The 21,009-nt window shown below is 41.5% G+C and overlaps 1 non-coding gene across 1 annotated transcript; it reads left to right on the top strand.

Annotated features, from left to right (window-relative positions):
• Nucleotides 1-941: 941 nt before the first annotated feature.
• Nucleotides 942-1,035, top strand: TRNAI-UAU (transfer RNA isoleucine (anticodon UAU)). The gene is made up of 2 exons: nt 942-979; nt 1,000-1,035. It is a non-coding gene; the product is annotated as a tRNA-Ile (tRNA).
• The last annotated feature ends 19,974 nt before the right edge of the window (nt 1,036-21,009 follow it).

Raw genomic sequence — 21,009 nt, 5'->3', positions numbered from 1 at the left:
AAAGCATGGATCCACGGCAGTTGAAAGCGGTGTCAAACCGGATTATTTCTGTAGTGTGGATGGACTACAAGGCTGAAAAATGGGTTCAAGTGAGATCAAAGGATTCCTGAGGTTTCTCAGAGGTATATCAGAGCTCTGTTTACTTAATTTTCCTTTCAGGGAGAAGCAGGAGAAATGAGCTGAAGGAAGCACTCTGGTGCCACAACAAACTACAGCTCCTAGAATTCCACAGCCTTGAGCCATGGCGGTTGAAAGTGGTTTTAAGGTCCAAAACACACTGCAGAAATAATCCAGTTTGAGACTGCTTTAACTGCCCTGGCTCAGTGCTAGGGAATTCTGGGAAATGTAGTTTGTGGTGGCTCTGGACCTCTCTGGCAGAGAAAGCTCAATGTCTCCCAATACTACAGTTCCCAGAATTCCCTAGCATTGAGCCAGTGTTGTTAAAGCGGTCTCAAACTGGATTAATCACGCAGTATGTTTTGGAGATCGCTCTACATACTGATTCTACAGACTAACACGGCTATATGCGTTTATTTTCGTCTTTCCCCCCCCCCCACTTTCCCTCCTTCTCCAACTTGTTTCTCCTGCTTTCCCCCTGAGAGGAAAATGAGTAAACAGTTAATAAAAACAAACGACTCTCTTGTTTTCTGAGGTAAAAAAGCGCCGACGCCTTTTCCCTCATCTCATCCCCACAATAGCGTCGCGTCGCCGTCATTCCTCCTCCTAGGCCCTACCCCAAAGCGAGGGAAGGAAATAAAAACTCGTTCTCTTTTGGCCTCCTTCCTCTTCTGTGTATTTTTATTTATGTTAGCCCCTTCAACATGAACGTCGCAGCAGAAATGAAGAAAAAGGGAGGAATTTTTTTTCTAAAGGGAGAAAGGAGGTTCAAAATGGCGCCGCCTCAGCCCTTCATAAAGCGTTCGGGAGGAGTTGGTGTCAGGGCTCCAGTGGCGCAATCGGTTAGCGCGCGGTACTTATACAGCAGTACACAGCAGAGCGATGCCGAGGTTGTGAGTTCGAGCCTCACCTGGAGCACATGTCTTTTGGGACCCCTCGCTTTTGAGGGGAGGCTTTGGAGGCTAAATAAATAAAAGAAATAGAAACGCCTGCTGAGTCATCCTTGTTCCGAAGGAAGAGTTGCTCCGCTTTGGGGTTGCAGCAGGGCTTTGGACCTTACAATGTAAAAGGGAAAATGGGGAAAGAAGCGAGAGCCCACTACTCTGTATAACCTCTTTGCCTTCACTGTGGATGCAATCTTTATGACCCAAGCTGTGAGGTTGCAAGCAAATAATAACAAATATGTAAACACAGGGGATTAGAGTTTCTTTTCTTGATAATACTACTACTAATAATTCTTTAGTAATCCTCTTTTTTAAAAACAATACTACAAGTTGAGAGATCTTGTAGGTCTGAAACGCATTGCAGAAATAACCCAGTTTGAGGCCGCTTTAACTGCCCCCTGGCTCACTGTTAGGGAATCCTGGGAATTGTAGTTTCAGTAAGGTCCAAAACACACTGAAGAAGTAATCCTGTTTGAAACCGCTTTAACTGCCCTGGCTCAGTACTAGGGGATCCTGGGAATTGTAGTTTATTGTGGCCCCAGAGCTCTCTGACAAGGAAGGCTGAACGCCTCATAAAACTACACTTCCCAGAATTCCCTAGCATTGAGCCGGGGCAGTTAAAACGGTCTCAAACTGGGTTATTCCTGCATTGTGTTTTGCCCCTAATTGAAAGAAGTTGGCAGCATGAGCTTTCGGTTTAAATCTACTTCCTCAGATGCATAAGATAACACTATGATACTCTTACTACTACTACCACTATACTATGAATCTCAGGAAGTTGACTTTAGTCTACAAAAGCTCATGCTACCTTTTTTGTTTAGTTAAGGTCCAAAACACACTGCAGAAACAATCCATTTTAAGGTCCAAATGAATAATCCAGTATAAATAATCCAGTTTGAGACTGCTTTAACTGCCCTGGCTCAGTGCTAGATAATCCTGGGAATTGTTGTTTATTGTGGCACCACCAGTCTCAACGTCTCACAAAACTACAGCTCCCAGAATTCCCTAGCCCTGAGCCAGGGCAGTTAAAGCAGTTTCAAACTGGGTTATTTATACAGTGTGTTTTGGACCTTAATCACAAATTTGCTACAAGATCTCTCTACATATTGATTCTACAGACTAACACGGCTATATCTTTGAATACTACACCTTGAGTATCCCTTATCAGGAATTCCAAAATACAACATATTCCAAAATACAAAAAACTGTCCACATGGATGGCGGAGGTAGTTTAGTGTGCATAAACTTTTGTTTCATGACAAAATTATTTAAAATATTATGTATAAAAATGCATAAAATATTATGTATCACATTTCAGGCTATCAAGAGTTTTAAGAGTCAATTTAATCCATGTATTAACTATCTTAACTATCTTCCTATATTTCTAACTAATTTCTAACTAATCATGGTCATCTAATCATGTCCTAGAATAAACAAAGATTCGAATATTCATCTGCACTTATTAAAACTCTTGATTTTGAATTTAATAAGCACATGCACCCATTAGAAATGTAAAATTGTTTATTTTATTCACACACGCAAGAGTAGATAATTTGAAAAGGTTTCCCTCCTAAGTAATACCTTTGTGCATTTTTCCACTTGTTTTTTGAACTTCTGGACTTTTTTGCCATTTAAAAAAAAAAATGAAATTAAAGGTGATAAGAACCAGTATGGCATAATGGTTTGAATGTTGCACTGGAGACCCTGAGTTTGATTCCCTGCTTGGCCATGGAAACCCACTTGGTGACATTAGAAAAGTCTCACTCTTTCAGCCTCGATGGGGGAAGGCAATGGCAAACCTCCTCTAACCAAATCTTGCCAAGACAACCCCATATTAGGTTTGCCTTGGGGTCACTGTGAATCAGAATCGACATGATGGAGGCACATGGTGCACACACAACACTAATGTAATAAATTCTATATGAGGCTTCCCTTAATGATTTGCAAAAACAAAAAGATACTTCCTTTGCAATCCAATGTGTCTGCATCCCAAGAAGTCTTCAGTGTCCTCTGAAATTCAGTGAAATTTGCCTAACAAAGGAGCCTGTGACCTCACAAAGGATGGAGACATATTGGATTGCAAAGGAAGTACCTTTCTGTTTTGCAAATGGAGGTTAAATGTGGGGGGTGGTGAGGTGGGGCTTTAGTTGCCAATCTGGTGACTTTCACACCAAAATGGGTACTTTTCAGAGCCTTTGGTGTGATTTTGGTGATTGGTTTTAATGGTAATTTTGAGAGTTGAAATAAGTATTTGGTGAGATGTGGGGGGGATTTGGTGAGTTTTGGCCAAACGTTTGGGGAATTATCTTCGAGGCTTCTTGGCAACACTGGAGGGCAGGGCCAAAAGTGCACTCCCCCCACCTCAGTACTGTGGCATATAGACTGGTGCAGCAGCAATGAGAGGGGCCCTCTCGGCTTTCTCACTAGACCCCCAGCCTTACAAGTCCTGAATGCCCATGGGCACACAGGACCCAGAAGGAAGCCATTTGCTTCCCCAGGGTTATACTACCCCACTGGTGAACCCCCTCCCCCTCTGGGGAGTAACCTGGTGCAGTCTACACCACCACCACCGGCACCACCACCCCATGGCCTGAAGATGTCCTCTGGCCTTAAGACATCCTTAAGACTAGCCTTAAGATGTCCTCATCAGTTGAATTTACTGAAAAATTTTGGCTCTGAGTTTCATTTTTACAAGACACATGGGCTCTTCCCTCTTGTTCCCTCTCTATGATTTAGAGTTCATGTCATCACTAAGAAGAAGAATCAACACAGTCCTTTTGATCCAGGCACTATTTGGATAAAAAAAACCCTTTTCATTATTATTATTTATATTTTTGAAAAATATATCATTCTTGGGTAGTTTTCCATTTCCTCTCCAGATAGCGCTATCACGTGCTTCATCTGGAAAAGACAAAATTAAGTCATTGTCTTAAACAAAACCAAAAGTCTATGTTACTTCCGTCTCTTGAAGTTTTGCTATAAGGTTTGTTTGGTTTTAACTCCTCCTAAGTATATGTTTTCATCTGGATGCGATGCATCTCTTTTCCCAGGAGAGGGAGCCATCTATTTATTTACTCATTTTTGAAAATAGAAACAAAACTAACAGTGCATTTGCAGAATACCCCTTTACATTTATTTATGTCAGAAATTTGAAGAAGAAAAAAAGAATTGGAGACAAATATGCTCCTTTGTTCTAGCTAAGAAGTGCCCAAGTACTTTTTAAAAAAGAGAGTGAATACACATAATGTGGTGATTTTATTCTTTGTATCACTTTAGTGTGGGAAATTATCACTAAATTTGCATAGCAATACAGCGCACATGCATAATTCACCAAAACTAGTGTGGTTCCCCAAGAGCAAAGCTTTGCCACTAGTACATTTCTAGAACAGGAAACATATTCAGGGTTAGCCGTGTTGGCTATGTAGCAAAGTTCAATAACATAAAAAATCCACAAAACAGTGATACCTTTATTTAATCAATCAAAATGCACAAAATACATGATGCACGCTTTTGAAACTCCATTGGCTTCTTCATGAGTTAAAGGTCTTAAAAATCATACAGGAGGATAAAAAACAACAACAACACCAGTTATGATGTTAATCACAGGCCTTTCTAAAACTAGGCATGGAGATCAACCACATTTAACAACACTTTACAAAGAACCTCCTTCTTACAGTCTTTTCATGCCTCCCAGCCCTCTTCTGCTCCCTTTTGTCAATCTAGCTTGATTTTTTAAGCATATCTACACTAAGTGGATAATGAAGGAGGGCTGGAGAAACAGATTTCTGGTGATGGTTTGCAGCAATTTATCTGCAGTAAACAATCTAATTAAGTTTTGAGGGAGGAATAATAGGGTTCTGCTCTAGACCATCCTACTATAACTGTGTGCTTGCCTACAACAGACAAAGTAAATAGCAGATGTCTCCAGAATTCCTTACAGAGCATGAATGGAGAGAAAGAAAAAGGACGTTATCAGACGAGGGAAATTGGAAGTATAATCCAATGACAATCCGAATGCAATCATGGGGTTTAACATTATTGTGTGATAGATTACCACACACGATTTCGGGCAATGGGAAGTCAGTCCAAACGCAATTCGAATTCACTTAAATTTGCTGAACTAATGAATTCACGTGAATGCGTTCTGGCCCCACTTTCTTTTAATTCAAAATTAAGAGTAATTCCTCCTGTGTGATAAACTCCAAAGGGAGAGCAGTTAAACTTGCCTTACCTGCTATCTCCCAACATATTAAAGATACATGGATGTATAGGTTTGACTACCAGAATGGAAATAAGAAGAGAAGCAAAGACTGTTGAGGGGGGAAAGGGGGGAGAAATCATCCTTCTGTGCATTTTGAAGAAGTTTTCAAGTGATCTTTAGAAAGTTCAAAATATTTTACTTGACCCATGTAAGGATATCTTATCAAATTTTGGGGAATATTAATTAGCTCAACACACCAATATAGTGCTCCTTACAAGTACCCTTTTTGGACCGAATCCCAGCAGTGTTTACCAAGGGACCAGGACTTCCAGGAACTGATGCAAAGGCAAAGTCTTTGAATTTTAAGCTAGTTTATTGATGCACAGGGGGACACACTCACACACATACATTCACTCATGCAATCACTTAAGGCTAATAGAAGAAAGGGAGGAAAAATGGAAAGAGAACAGAAGGCCTTCTAATGGAAATACTAGCCTGAGATGGTTTCCCTCGGAATCCAGGTAGATTCAGCAACACTGAAGGGAAATGGGGAAAGGGGAGTGTGGAACCACACCAAGGAGGAGCAGACTGACAGAGTGCCTGCCTGCCACCAACGTGGTGCTTCGAACAAAGGAAAAACTAGACCTTAAATAGGTTCCTAGTCACGTAGTCAGTGGAAGCTGTTGTCCTACATCAAAGCAAAACCAAATTTACACATCACTTGATCCATAGGCATCCTCTGCCATGGGAAAACGATTGTTGCCGGAATGGCTTGTGTCTGTGAAACATCTCCCAGTCATAAATCTGTCTCAAAGGTGTGAAGGAATCTGCCTATATGCAACTCCTAGGAAGGCTTGCTGCCTACGTGGTCTCTCCGCATTTTGGGATAGGGATTTGTGGGGGTATTTTTATAAAATTCCAGACTTGATAACACCTGGTTGATTCATTTCACATGTGTACATGTGGTTAGTTTTGAACAACAACAACAAAAACCTGATTAAAATTGTCAAAGGCCCGGAACAGATGGGCCTTTCTGACACCCTCATCACGTATGATTGTTGCCTGGGGGGCGGAGCGCCCACACACCCTGCAACCCTCGCACGTGACAAGGGCATAACAATAATGGCGCCCTGTATACATGGGCGCTGGCATTGTTACGTAAGCGCTGCATGGCTTCCACATGGTGTCATGCGGCGCTTACATAACGAGTGTGCCACTGTGCACTTGTTACGCCACTACTGTGGCTTGAGAAGAACCCACTTTTTCTGGGTTATTTTTCCACCAGCAGGAAGCCACACGGTTTGGTGGCTGCAGCTTCCCTCTGGCGGAAAAAAGGCCACTGGCAGCCCGGACCATTTTACAGGTATGTACCGAGCCTTAGTGATCTTTGCTTCTGCTGTAGGAACTTATCCCTCTTCTTTCCATGATATTTCTGCCTCTGGTACCAAATTTCCTATTAAAGAAGTAAAGACCAGGAACACACATACTGCATTAACAGGTAACCTTAACAACATTAACTTAACAACCCCTAACTGCATTAATTTAACAAGACCTAAACATTTCCTTGATGCAAAAGCATGGAGGTTTCCTGAGAAATTCAGTTCTCTCTTCCTAACAAGGGTTTTGTAGCCTCACAAAGGATACAAGACAAATTGGATCTCAAAGGCAATATCTTTTTGTATTGCTAATGTAAAGTTTATTTCCTAGGCTGAATCTCTCAGTACCCACATGGACAGAAGGAAGAATACTTTTCCATACCATCTGAACTGAGGACAACCACAGTGCCTTGACCAAATGTAGGACTATGACTAACATCATTAATTTTTCTTTCTTTCACACCTTTGCCTGATGAGGAAGCCAGTGGAGCTTTGAAAGTTTACATGTATCATGTGCATTTTGATTGGTCCAACAAAGAAATCACCTGAGTGGGACAGACTGCCCTAAAGGGGCGGCCTGCCGGTTGCCTAATTCCTTCCAGACAGAAGCCACAGCCACCAAACTTGCGTGGCTTCCCCCTGGAGGAAAAAGAACCCGGAAAAACTGGGTTCTTTTTGTGCTGCAGGTTGAACGTCACAAGTGCACCAATGGCACACTTGCGACGGAAGTGCATGCAGAAGCCGTGTGGACACCGCATGGCACTTACATCATGATGGCGGCGCCCGTGTACACAGGACACCACCATTGTTACACCGCCACACCGTGTTAGGGTTAGGCACCATGCGGTTGCTGCATGTTCCCTAACCCTAAAATTGGCACCAGCACAGCGCATTTGCGCGGTCTGTACCGTGCCACTGTTTTGTTGACTTTGGATGATACTCTACTTTGCAATATGGCCAATATGGCTACTCCTGGATATGCATTAACTGAAATATATTTAATGTGCTTGCCTCTGAACAAATTTTGAAAGAAAAACTTATGATATGGGTCTTAGGGTTGCCATAAGTTGGAAACGACTTGAAGGCACACAACAACAAGAGCAACAGCAACTGTTATGATGGGTTGAGTGCCTGTTACAAAGGCAGGGAGTGCAATTGAGTTGTGACACTTTTTAGAATCACATGGTATTTGTTGTTGCAAATCACCTGCTGTCTAAAAGTTTGACAATAGATGGCACTGTGACCACATAGTCGTATGGCATTAGGCTGCTCATCCTGCACAATATAGGGAGAGAGCCATTCCAAGCTTTCTAAAAATAATCAAGGCCTCTTGCCAAGTACTGCAATGTTTGTTCCTTAGAAACAATAGGCCTACATTCCAGTGGTCAGAAAGAAAGCCAGAGCAATAAATGGAGCATGGTGTATGTGTGTGTGTGAGAGAGAGACTTAAAAATCAAGATTGTCCAACCAAACCGATCGATTGCTATGTGTCTTGTAAAAATGCAAATACTAGACAGATGGAAACTTTGTTAATTGTGAATGGCATTTTTATTTGTTTCAGTATGACTTTAGCATTATTCAATGGGCACATGTTGATAGGCTTGGAGAAAGACTTCCTTTGCCTGAAGTCTGGGTTTTAACCAGTGAAACTGAACAACAATGGAAACTGAATGGTGCTGGAGAGACCTGCTGCTGTTGGACATATTTGTTAGCTGTATTGGGAATGGGATTTGGGAGGATTTTGGAGGTTATGTTATTTTTCAAAGAACATGTGCTTGCATGTATGTGTGTGTGTGTGCATGCCTCTGACTTTTTAAACACTCCAAGTCAGGTTTGATCAACATCCAGTATAGATTTTCTGTGTTATACCGTTAGGCCATGATAAAGTGAGTGCAGTTATAGGGGCTTTTCACACTATATTGCAATCTAGTATGGTTTAACTATGGGCACAGTACACTCTCAAAGGGCCCATTCACAATACAGTCACATCCCCCACAACGGTCCCAATTTGGCAAGGACAGCTCTGTTTAATATCTGCTGTCTACTTGCTCAGCAGCCTTTAAAATGTCTGTTTCTCTTTCCTCTACCCACTGTCCTCCTTTGTCTTCAGCTTACTTCAGTTGATGCAAACTGACTTCAAAGAGTCAAAGTAGCATGCACTCAGTTAACCCATGCATGTGGAGGAGAGGAGAGAACGGGGTGGAATCTTGCCCTTCTCAGGGATTGTGCAGACCAGCCTTAAAGACCAGCTTGGGGGCACAGTTGGGGTGTGGCGTCCACATGCCACATATCCCAGCTCCACCCCCAGGGTGGTGTGACATTACATGTTGTTCCACACGTTGCTTAGACAAACTGACATATGCACACTCACAAATACCTCTATCATCTATCTGTCTATCTATCTATCTATCTATCTATCTATCTATCTAGAGAGATTTAGCCATTACATTAGACCCATTGAAATGAATAAGTGTAAAATTAGCAACGACTAACTTAAACCCCACAGATTTCCCACTGATTTCAATGGGCTGTTGTTGGATAATGTGGAAGGGAACTTTGAACATTACTGAGTGTGATGACACTGCCATTTTTCAAAGTCTATGTGGTTTTTAGAGAGATAGCGTAGTGTTCTTAACACACATAAATGGGAATGGTCCATATGCTTTGCCTGAGCACTTAAAGAAATAGAGAGACTTACCTATCACCAAGAATAATCAATGATTTACCAGACAGAGAACACCTCTACAGTGGGGTAGACTGTGACTAGCTGATTTGTGTGCCTGTTTAATCTGTTGTCCAAATGCTGTCTGTTGATGGATGCCTTCTTATGGATGTAATTATTTGTCAAATTAATTCTCAAAGGAAGCAAGAAGTAATTTTAGTAATTTACTACTTACTTTGAGGTCTTCAAAAATTGTAGGATTTTCAAAGACTATTTGCTGTTAGGGACTTACTGTGCAAAATCTACATATCTTTATGTACAGAAAACAGCATTTTCAGGGTTTTGTGTGTCAAAAATGCTGTTTTGTGAGCAAAACATTTGAGAATTTTGCAGAGAATAAGCCCCAAATCACAAAGATTCTTGTCAGTCCTGAATACTTAGCACTTGAGAAACGTGGGTAGTTGTTGTGTTAACTATTTTTGTATTGTTCTCATCCCTGTTCAAGATTCCTCCTTTCTCCTCCTTCTGTCCTTAAGTTATTTGTCTTTTAAACTTCAAACAGAACAGGGATGGGAAACTTGTCACTGTCAAATGTTGCTGCACTGCAACTTCCATCAGCCATATCCAGCATAACCATGAAGGCAGAGGTTGAGCTGAGTTGCTGTCTAATATTTTCCCCTACCGCTAAAAGCTTGCACATAATAGAGGACTGTAAGATAGCCCTTCAAATAGAGGGCTGTCCTCTGTGAAGTAGTACACATACCCTGTGATGGAGAAATAGTTTCAAATGGGATTGTTTCATTGACTAAAGTGCATTCGTTGCCCCAGAAACTGACACAAAAAGGCTTTCTGTCTTTCAGTGTTTGAATACACTAAGATAGACATTCTTCAAGTTTCTTCCCCCCTAACTCACCCCCCTTTGGCAGCCAGGACCTCTACAAGAGATCAAACATACTGCCAAAGTTGGGCTGGAATCAGCACAGACCAACCTTTAAGCTAATTTAGTATAGATGATCTAACTGTGTGTTCCATTTCCAGTATTTGTGATTTCCTAAAATGTAGGCATGCCAGAAAGAGACTGGCTGCAACTCCTTGGGAATAGTCATCACATTTGAAATGAATTCTATGTTTCTGGTGCCTAAATGGTAGGTTGGATCTGTGGGTTGGTTATAATTCCATGCCTTCTCTCTTTTCCCCCCAGAATCATGTGTTTTAACTCAGCCAAAGAAAGTCTCAGAGTAATGCCCTTTGGACAGCAAGAGAGGGCAAACCTATTGGATTCTTCTCCAATGGTCAGGGCTAGGGTCCAGAATTCACATCACTTCCTGACTTTAAGTTTATGTATTTATTTATTAAAAATAAAGTGACAAACAGTACTGTGGATGAGAGCATTCCCAGCCCCCCCCCCCACGCCTCTCCTTCTCATTATCACTGATCATGCTGGAGGACTCTGCATAAACATTTTAATCAAGAAAATCAATTTAATATATCCAAATGTTTCCATGGTCAAAAAGAAATAAACAAATTAACTTCCTTGTGTCCCCTTCTTTCCCCGTAGTTCCATCTTTTCTGAAACAGTATTTATATAGACTCTCAGTCCATTACATTTCTGATCCAGTCCATGCTTCTGTTTTTCAGTGTAGACATGGCCTTCCAGTGCTTCTTCCAGGTCTGACTGTACACCTGTGTTGTACCCCAACACAACCAGGAAACTCTTGCCTGCGTTTGTTGGAATCTCCTTGTCTTCTTAAGCTGAGATTCCCATTGATGGAGAGTGCAAGTGTGCAGTGGTTAGCAATGATGATTAAGAAACACATTATGGCTTTAATGGAAAAATTCCATTAAAGATAGGAAAGCATCTCTAAGAATGCTAAACTAACACTGAAAAAAGCTAGTTTCACTTTTGGTGGACGTGAGAAAATAAGGAGAAAAGCAGTGGAAAGATGTCTAAGGCACGGTACAGACCGCCTCAAAGGAGTGGCCCGCACCTGCCCCTTTCCACTCTGGATTGGGGCCAGGGCAGCCTCACCGGCAGCCCTGCAGCCCAAATCTGCCGTTTTTCTGGGCCACGAAGAAGTGGCAAAATGCTGCTTCTCCATGGTCCGGAAAAGGGGTGTCCTTGGGGCTTCATGTCCCCGGACACCCTGGGAGCTGCAGCCATGGGAGAAAGGAGCCTCCCGGCCCCTTTCTCCTTGGCATTGTTCCCGCGGCCATTTGGTTGCCGTGGGAATGATGCACATGATGAAAAGGAGCTGTGTTTTAGAGCTCATTTCTGTGCCTGAAGCGATGCGGAGACATCACACATGCATCGCTCTGTTTGGATGCGGCCCGTGCATGATGTCGTCATCATCACGTGCCCCGTGTGGATGGTGCTGCGTAACAATGGCGCCATCCACACACACTAGGGTTAGGAAGAATGCAGTTGGTGCGTGCTCCCTAACCCTAGTATTGGTGCATGTACACTGCTTTATGGAGGTCTGTACCGCACCTATGAATATCAGTTTACATCACATAAAAGTGGTCATGAGGGGACTTTGCATCACTCAAACTATGTACAGTCAGCCATCCACGTTTGCAGCTTTGACTTTTGTGGATTTGATTATTTGCAGATTTGATTAAGACTTTCACGCTAGGAATCTCTAGGTACTCCAGCGTGACTCTATGGCCAACTTTCACCAGATTTTGCGCTGGAGGACCTAAAGATTTTTAGAGAGAATACTTCTGTAGGCATTTGTAGGTTCTCCAGCACAATTCTATGGTTAACATCAGGAGGATGTTGACCACAGAATTGCTCTGGAGGTCCTAGAGATTCCTGGAGAGATGTTTCTCAGGGTATTTTTTTTTATTTGTGTGGCCCCTCCCCGCCTCAACATTCACAGGGGTTTTATGTACCTAACCCTAGTGAATGTAGAGGGCCTACTGTAACTCTTTGATTCCTGCTCTCTTTAAGACATCTTTAGCTTTTTAATTTGAACATGTCTAGAAAATTCTCCTTCTTCTCAATTTATATCCTAAGGTGCTTACAAAATTCTAAGTACCCCTCCCTAAACAGCAAATTTTAGGATTCCATAGGATGGAACCATGACAATTGAAGTGGAATGCCAGTGCTACAACTGTGTAGTGTGAAAAGATTCCTGATGCTACAAGGGAATGGATGGTTATCCCAGCCCATGTCTTCCTGACATGTCTTTGGGCTGACATCTAGCAAAACAAATGTGAGAGGAGGCATGCTTGTTTTCAGCTGCAGTTGATTGTTGCCTTTTGCTGGAAGTGGGAAAATGCCATACATGTCAACATCACATCACTCACTGCTTTTACTAGATGGTACAAGGGATATGTATGAAAGTGATAAGAGACTGAAATAGGCAGCTATCATATCTTCATATCTCTTTTAAGAAAAGCTGGAAATTCGGTTCCTTGTAGAAAAAAGGCAAGAACCCAATAGATGGCAGTATTGCATTCTGTATCATCTCCCAGTGTTTCCCCTCTTGAACAAACCAAACCACAGCCTCTTTTTTAACTCCTCTATGGCCCTTCTAAAAGCAACAGTCTGTCAAAAAGTAATAATCCAAACCCTCTTGGAAAATGTTGTACAAAACAGATTTTAGCAGATTATGCTAATTGTGTTTTTGGAAAGAGGAGGGGGAAACTCCCAATTGTCATTCCTGGAAATTTATCATTTGGGGCATTAAAAATGTCTTCAAGTCAAAGCCACACAGCTAAATTGAGAACAAAGCTGTGTGCCTGAAATGTTTGAAAAATTGCTCTGAGCACAGGAAACTATAGGAGATAGCAGATTTAGATAGAGTGCTCTCATCTGCAATGCGTTAACCTTCCCTCAGCCTCACTTTCTTAAAAGATTTGAATATCCAAAATAAAGATCATATGTGAAAGACTGCAAGTCACTTCATGCATTAGATTTTATGGTTTTTCCTTGCAGTGAGAACCAGACGAGATTAAATTGACACAAGCTGTTTACACCAGAGTAGTCTGTTTGGATAAAGGGAGGGTGTGTGGATTGTAGCAACCCAATACTGCTTAGAACTGGCATTTCCAGTACTATGTGGACAGTTAAACTGAGTTTACATATTCAGCAGTATTGAGTAATAAATCTGGATCATTTAAGATTGTAGGTATGGATGTTGAATGTCTGAATTTCATTCCAATAGAAAAATCCTGCACACAGAATACAGCATTTGGAAAGGAATTCTCATTTGATATCCATTTTAAAATTCAAATGAGTTGAAACTTCTCTGCTACATAGAATCATCACATCCAGATTGAGGTGAAAGCAATTAAAGTAACCACAACAACCAGGGAGTAAATACAGAGTTGCAAATGCAATTACAGTAGAGTCTCGATTATCCGACATAAACGGGCCGGCTGATAACCGAAAATGTCAGATAATTCAGATTCCCCCCTCCTCTCCTCCCTTCCCTCCTTCTTCCTTCCCTCCCACACTCCTTTGTTCCCTCCCTGTCTCCTTCCCTCCCTTCCTCCTTCCCTGCTTACCTCCTGCTTCCTCCGGGGTGGCGGCGGCTTCTACCCCGGCTTGGCTGGGGGGGCGGAGTCTGCCGGAGTTGAGAGGGCCTACTTCAAGCCATGAAGGAGAGGACTGGGCTGAGCGCCCAGTCGTCTCCTTGGTGGCCTGGTTTCCCTCAGCCTGAACAGGGCTCCGCGGATTCCCTTCAGGCTGAGGGAAAGCAAGCCGCAAAGGAGAGGACTGGGCCAAGCATCCAGTCCTCTCCTTTGCAGCTTAAAGTCGGCCCTCTCAGCCCCAGTAGACTCCCCCCACCGCAGCCAAGCCGGGGCAGAAGCTAGTGGTGGGGCCTAGTGGTGCTCGGTCCATTTCCGGGCACAATTCAAAATGCTGGTTTTGACCTATAAAGCCCTATATGGCTCAGGTCCAGGTTATTTGAAGGACCGGTGAGGTAGCTTGGTGGTTAAGATGCCTACTCTGATGACCACTAGGTCAGCAGGTCAACAGTTCAAGACCCAAACACCATGTGACAGAGTGGGCTCCCGTCACTAGTCCCAGCTTCTGCCAACCTAGAAATACAAAAGCAAGTAAAAGTGGAAGTACCAGTAGATAAATAGGCACCACTTTGCCCACATGGCCCATGGTCTCTGACACCACTGGCTCCCTAGGCTTAAAAACAGAGATGAGTACCACCCCCATACAGTTGGACACGACTAGATAATCATGTCAAAGGGGAAACCTTTACCTTTATATTTCCCTTAATGAGCCCATTAGAGCCCATTTTAGTTACTTTCAAAATGTCCTCGTTTTCCCCTCCTCCTTCTCTTCTCCTCTTCATCCTGGATTATTTCAGTTACTGGAAACTGAGTTCAAATGCAAAGGTAGTTTGTACTTAATTAACTCAGCAGTGGGGAAAAGGAGAGGAAGGGATGGAATCTTTTCTAACCCCATAGGATCATGCAAAAGCAAACTGTTGCATCCTCTCCTAGCCTATGTATTCTTCCTCATTAATGATGTTTGCCATCTTGACCATACTCTGATGTCACTTGCCTATATGTATCTTGGATTTATCTGTAAAATGTTGAAGGGTATGTAACTTCACATTTGGACCGGTCCTTCATTGTGAAGGAGTAGGGCAGTTTTGTGGACATGTGAACTCTCATTCTGTTTTACAGTTTTTTCAAAATGTTTTGCTTTTGTTGCCAGTAGTTTCAGGATGAGACAGACTTTACATCTAGATAAATAAGTAAATCAAACAAGCAAGCAAGCTACAAATACAGATGTTTAGGATATAATGAGGAAGGAAGAGGAGAAGGCATGAGGGTTAAGGACAGAACACAGCTGCTTAAAACTGTGCTGTGGCAGACAGCCAGGGCATTGTTGTGGCAAATCTGCTCTCCCAATGCTAAATGTAGAAAGATCTTCAATGTACCATGATGAGAGAACCGAACTGCTGGAGTAATGATAATCTGGTATTCATTGGAACAAAAGCACTATGATATAAGACAGGGTTATGGCCCTCCAGATAGAGCTAGTATCACTCTCATAATCTCTAACTAGCACAGGAAATGGTCAATGATGATGGGAATTAGAATACAATAACATTTAGGAGAGCCATGGGACTCCCACACAGATGATAGAGATGGCAAGGGAAGACAATTGTAAAAAAATCTCCTGATATCAGTGAACAGCTGCAAATGGATAAGAGAATTATCATAATCATCATTAATCAACATCTTGATCATCATTCTGCTTTCCCCCTAATCTGGGACTCAGGGCAGCTTACAAAAGTTTAAATAAATGTAGTTAAAAATTTACATTGTAGTAAAGTAAAATAATAGAAATAATTAAACTATTGATAAATTAAAAGCAGTCAAAAGCAGACCATTAAAGAGAACAAAAAAATCTAAAGAATGCAGCACATAAAAGGTCCTTTCCATGTGGGCAGACAGCTTTCATAGGCTGACAAAACAAAAAGCTCCTTGGCTGCCTAAGAAAGAATAGCAATGAATATTTCCAGTCTAACCTCACTAGGGAGAGACTCATAGAGCCTAGGAGCAGTCACTAAGAAGGCCCTCTACTGTTTTCCGACCAGGTGTAACTGTGGGGGTGGTGGGACAGTGAGAAGGGTCGTCTTAATTCAGTTTAAGACCACAATCTGATCCCTATAGTGGCTGGGAATATGATTGTTCTGAAATTTCTAGCACCAATAGGTAACTGAAGATAAACTGATGTATAAAATATATTCTGGAATAGAGTGTCTTCATTTCACCAGCAGTACATATGGCCATGGGATAACCCTGATGTGATGAAGAGCTGGGTTTGGTTGGAAGGGTGGGAATCAATTGGAATCCTGAATTTGCTCAAAGGCATATACTGTATGAGGGGATTCTGAAACGTTCTCAGCCTGACCAAGAATGGAATGACCTAGAACATGAAACTTACATGCTATTCCACATATTCACCCTGAAATCTGATGCAATTGCCACATTGTTTCTCACGTCTCTTTAACCCTTCCAGAAAAAAAAAATCTGATGTCTGGTCACTGAAATACTGCTCTGATGTTGCTATTACTTCTGAAACATTAAAAATAGCCTTTCTTTCAAACTCTTTTTAAGGTTTGGAAACAGGAAATAGATAGAGCAAGACCTAGTTAGCAGGTTGTATGGCCTATGCACTCAAACTCCAAATTCTTCAACACATCCATCCTTTTGCCAGTCCTGTGAGCAGGTGCATTGTCCTGCAAAAAAGAGAACAGCTTACCTCGCAATTTTTCCTTTGGTGCCTCCTTTAATCAGTACACCAAGTTAGAGTTGTATTCTGCATGAAGATAGTCATCAAAATACCTTCCTTATTTTCCCCAAAATACTGTGGACATGACCTTTCCTGCTGGCCTTTGAGTCTTGACTGCAAGGACTGTTGTTTGGTCTCTGGATCATAGTGTTGTAACCATGTTTCATCAGCAGTGATTATTTGTTCCAAACAAATGTAACTAGATCGCTCAAGATGTCGCAAAATCAACTTGGGAGTAACCACTTGATTTCGTTTCTGGTTAGTATTCAAATATTTTTGTACTCACTTGGCTGACAGCTTCTGCATAGCCAACTGCTCATGAATTAAAAATCCAGTTCATTCCTGGAAATTTTCTGGTATCTCTGGTAGCTGCTCTGCCAAAATCAGGTCATGAACATGCTCAAAAAGTTCAGGAGTAGACACTGTTGAAGGTTTCCCTGACCTTGCTTCATCTTTGGTCTTAACATCTCCATACTAAAAGTTGGCATACCACTTCTTCACAACTGAGCATGTCGGGCACTTGTCACTCAATGTTTGCATCATATACTCATGGATTTCCTTGGGAGTTTTCTTCCACAGGAGTAGGAACTTCATGATGGCCTGGAGTTCAGCACTTGAAAATTCCACACTATTTTGGACATGGTTCTATGAATGATATGAAAAAAACCCAGATATTAGAGCTATGATTCTGTAAATTAGCAAATGTACAATACAAAAGAACACCATTTCAAGCTACAGTGACAAAATTACTCTCATATTTTGGAAGAGGATCAGGGTGAGAACTTTTCAGTACCCCCTCATACCCCTCTTGATGTGTGTTTAATAAGCAATACTTTTATACAGTAACCAAAATCTAGAAAATGCATTTGGGAAGTTTACCAGCTGGAGAGAATACTTTGCAGAAAGATATGATACAAATTTGAAAATTTATATATTTGTTGCATGTACAGTAGGCCCTCTCAATTTGTAGGGATCAGTCCTGGACTCCCCCCCCCCCCCCCATGAAAAAGGTGATTCACAAATATTTGAGTCCCACTGAAAATAATGGCACGTGCACCCGAGGTGCATGTGCAGGGCTGCGTGCAGGCACATGCTGCCATTTTTTCCCTCTCCACTTGTTTCTCCCGTGAAGAGCAAGACCATGGGCTCCAAGTCTGCAAAAAGGGAGGGACAACTGTACTTTTATGTATGGAATTATTCAATGGAATTACTGATATTCAGTTAGACCTGAACTCTGGTTTTGAAAACTGTCTTGGTTTTATGAGCAATTGTCCTGCTCACCACCAGGTGTTGGGAGATCTTTTTTGGTAGAGACAGTGAGAACCGTGTTTGCATTTTGTGTACTGGGTGATATTATCATGGCATTTCTACTATATATTTATTGATTCCCTGTGTATTGATTGACCCAAGTGGTATGTATCTAATGTGGATGGGGAAAGGCAGGGAGTTTTGCAAGTGTGATACACTGTGGTTGGTGTGTGGCAGCAAACTTCCCAAGGGCAATTTATGATTATTGATCAGTACTGCTACATTCCATTTAGCTTCCACAAAATGTTGCTGAGTATGCTGCTGGTTTAGGCCAGGCTTGTGTCTTGGGCAAGTCACATTCTTTCAGCTTCAGAGGATGGCAATGACAAACTCCCTCTGAAGAAACCTGCCAAGAAAATCCCATGAGACATTCACTTTTAGGGTCGCCAAAAGTCAGAAATGACTTAAAGGCAGATAACAACAACAACAACAACCACAAGCAAATTTGATAAGCCTGTCCTCTATTGCACACTCATATGCTGCTTGGCCACATGTACCCCAATTTTCATCTGTAAAATGTTGGAGGGTACAGGATAATGCTTGCATAGGAGCTGCCAGCACTTCAAGAGGAAAGGACTGCTGGATTAGTTAGGACTCAGCAGACTAAACAGGAAGGTCTTTAATATTGCTTCCAGAAAGGCTTTGTCCTTCAGCAAAATAAAATAAAGAAAGAAATCTGGCATCCCACTTTAGCTTAATGCCACGGAAGTCAATAAGACTGCTCCAGAATAAACTAATTAAGGAGTGGGGAATAGTTACAGAATGGGACCTTCCACTCAAGAAATGTTAGTGCATAAAGCCCATTAATTTCAGTGACAGGTAGTCATGCTTTACTGTCACTTAATTAAATGTTTTTGGGTAAGACAGGTATGATTATACAAACAGTGGTCTAGGACTTAAAACTTTATTTCCACTTTTTAAAAGATTTAACGTATTTTTATTTGTGTTTTATTACTGATAACTTGGCACTGAAGGCAGCAGATTCCATCAGATCTTAGAAGCTAGGCAGGAACAGTCTTAGATGGTACTTCGGTTGAAGATCATCAATGAATATCAGGCATTATGGGCTATATTTCAGTGGAGGGAACTGGCAAAAGCACCTCTGAGTATTCCTTGCCTAAAGAAAACCCTATGAAATTCATGTGAGTCACCATAAGTCAACAGGCAACTTCAAGGCACATATACACATGTTGTTAGCTGCATTGAGATTTATTTTTTGTGGAAAAGTGGGATATAAATTTGACAAATAATTAAGCTGTAATTAGAACAGGTTTGGTCCTATCAGCACCAAGAGCTATATGGGAAATCCAGCAGGGAGTGACAGATTTTCTCTGATGTTGTATCAGAAGTTAACACAGGCAGCTAAGGGCTGACATTAGTTGATCTGTTTAGATTTCACAGAGAGTCTCTGAACACACAGTGAATGTTGTTGAGGAGGGGAGACTTTGCAAATCCTGGACTCTGAATTCCATAAATTATACCATATAGGAAGCACTTGGTTAATATATGTTTCTGAATGATGACTTCTTGAGGCAATGCCACTGAGCAGTTACAGAGACTCTTCAGATGAAAGGAAACCTGCTTTGGTAGATTATATTTATTAACATACATTTATTTATTTATTTATTTATTTATTTATTTATTTATTTGAAGGATTTATATCCTGCTTTTCTCCCACAATGAGATTCAAGGCAGTTTACAGTAATTTAGAAATAATTTTAAAAGACAGAAGTAAAAGCATTAATTTACAAATGTTTAAAATTAGTAAACATTATTAATATTAAAGCATAAGTTAAAACACAGTTAAAACCAGCACATGTATGATATGCATGCCGTCAGCCCATTTTAAAGTGTACTACAGAAAAATATATCATTAGATGTTGAGAAAATTAAGCGGGAGAAATAGATACATTTCTTAGAAATAGATATATTTCTTTTTAAATCATGAAGCAAACAATTCTATCCAAACAGTAGGTAAATCACAAGTAAATATAGCATCATAGAATCATAGAGTTGGAAGGGACTGTGAGGGCAATCTAGTCCAACCTCCTACCATGCATGAATACACAATTAAAGCATCCTAAAAGATTTCTATCCAACTTCTTTTTAAGACCTCCAGTGAGGTTTTAAAGACCTTCACTCTCTGAGACAGTCCATTCCTCTGCTGAATGGATAACTCTTGAGTGAATAGGAACCACTGGTGAGCATTCCTTTGGTTTAGCAACTATATCAGTTAAAAGTCTACCTAATAGATTAAAACCTTGAACAATAGTTACATTGTTCACAAAGGTACTTTGTGAACAATCCAATGGGGTTTTTATATGCTTATCTATGGCCCAGTCTAGAGGGGCGCGATAGGGCACCTTCGTCATGTGCGAGGGGCAGCGCTTCTGGACGCCCCTTGCCCCTCGCACGTGTTGAGGGCATCAAAATGGCGGTGCCCTGTACAGATGGGCACCACCATCATTATGTGATGGACACCTAGCGTCCGCACGTCGCATCACCATTGTGATGTCGCGAGTGCGCCATTGTCGCACTGCGGTGTCATAATGGTGCTGCAAGAAGAACCTGCTTTTTGTGGGTTCATTTTGGTCTGCAGAGACGGGACTGCGGGACGCAGTCTGGAGGCTGTGGCTTCCCCGCGGACCAAAGCTGGGCGCCGGGAGACCGTCCTTTTTGGACGGTCTGTCCCCGCTTATGAATGATCGGAAGGCATTCTGAGGGGACTAAAATAAATGTTTTGGTTTGGCCATAATATTAAAGTAGCTATCAAAGGAAAATTGGGGATTTAAACACCCATTATCCTGTGAAAATTGTGCAATCTCGATTAACATTTTCATACACATCATGATTAAAAAGCTGTTATCCTAGGAATAAACAGGCAATAAACAGCAACAAATCATTTCCGTGAATGATTTGTTGCTGTTTATTTCCTGTTTATTCCCAGGAAAAGAGTTCTTTAATCACAATGTGTATCAAAATGTTAATCAAGGTTGGGAAAATGGCACTTTAATTGCACTAACGTGTGAAAATGTTAATCTCAATTGTGCGATTTTCACGGGATAATCCATGTTTAAATCCCTGATTTTCTCCATGTGATAAAGTTCTTAGATAACTGATTTTTACTG

The sequence above is a fragment of the Sceloporus occidentalis genome, unplaced genomic scaffold, assembly GCF_023333645.1.
Source record: "Sceloporus occidentalis isolate IW3139 unplaced genomic scaffold, rSceOcc1.0.p SCAF_6, whole genome shotgun sequence".
In the NCBI taxonomy this organism is placed as follows: Eukaryota; Metazoa; Chordata; class Lepidosauria; order Squamata; family Phrynosomatidae; genus Sceloporus; species Sceloporus occidentalis.
Note: the sequence above shows the minus strand (reverse complement) of the source record. Positions and strands in the feature narration are given on the sequence as shown.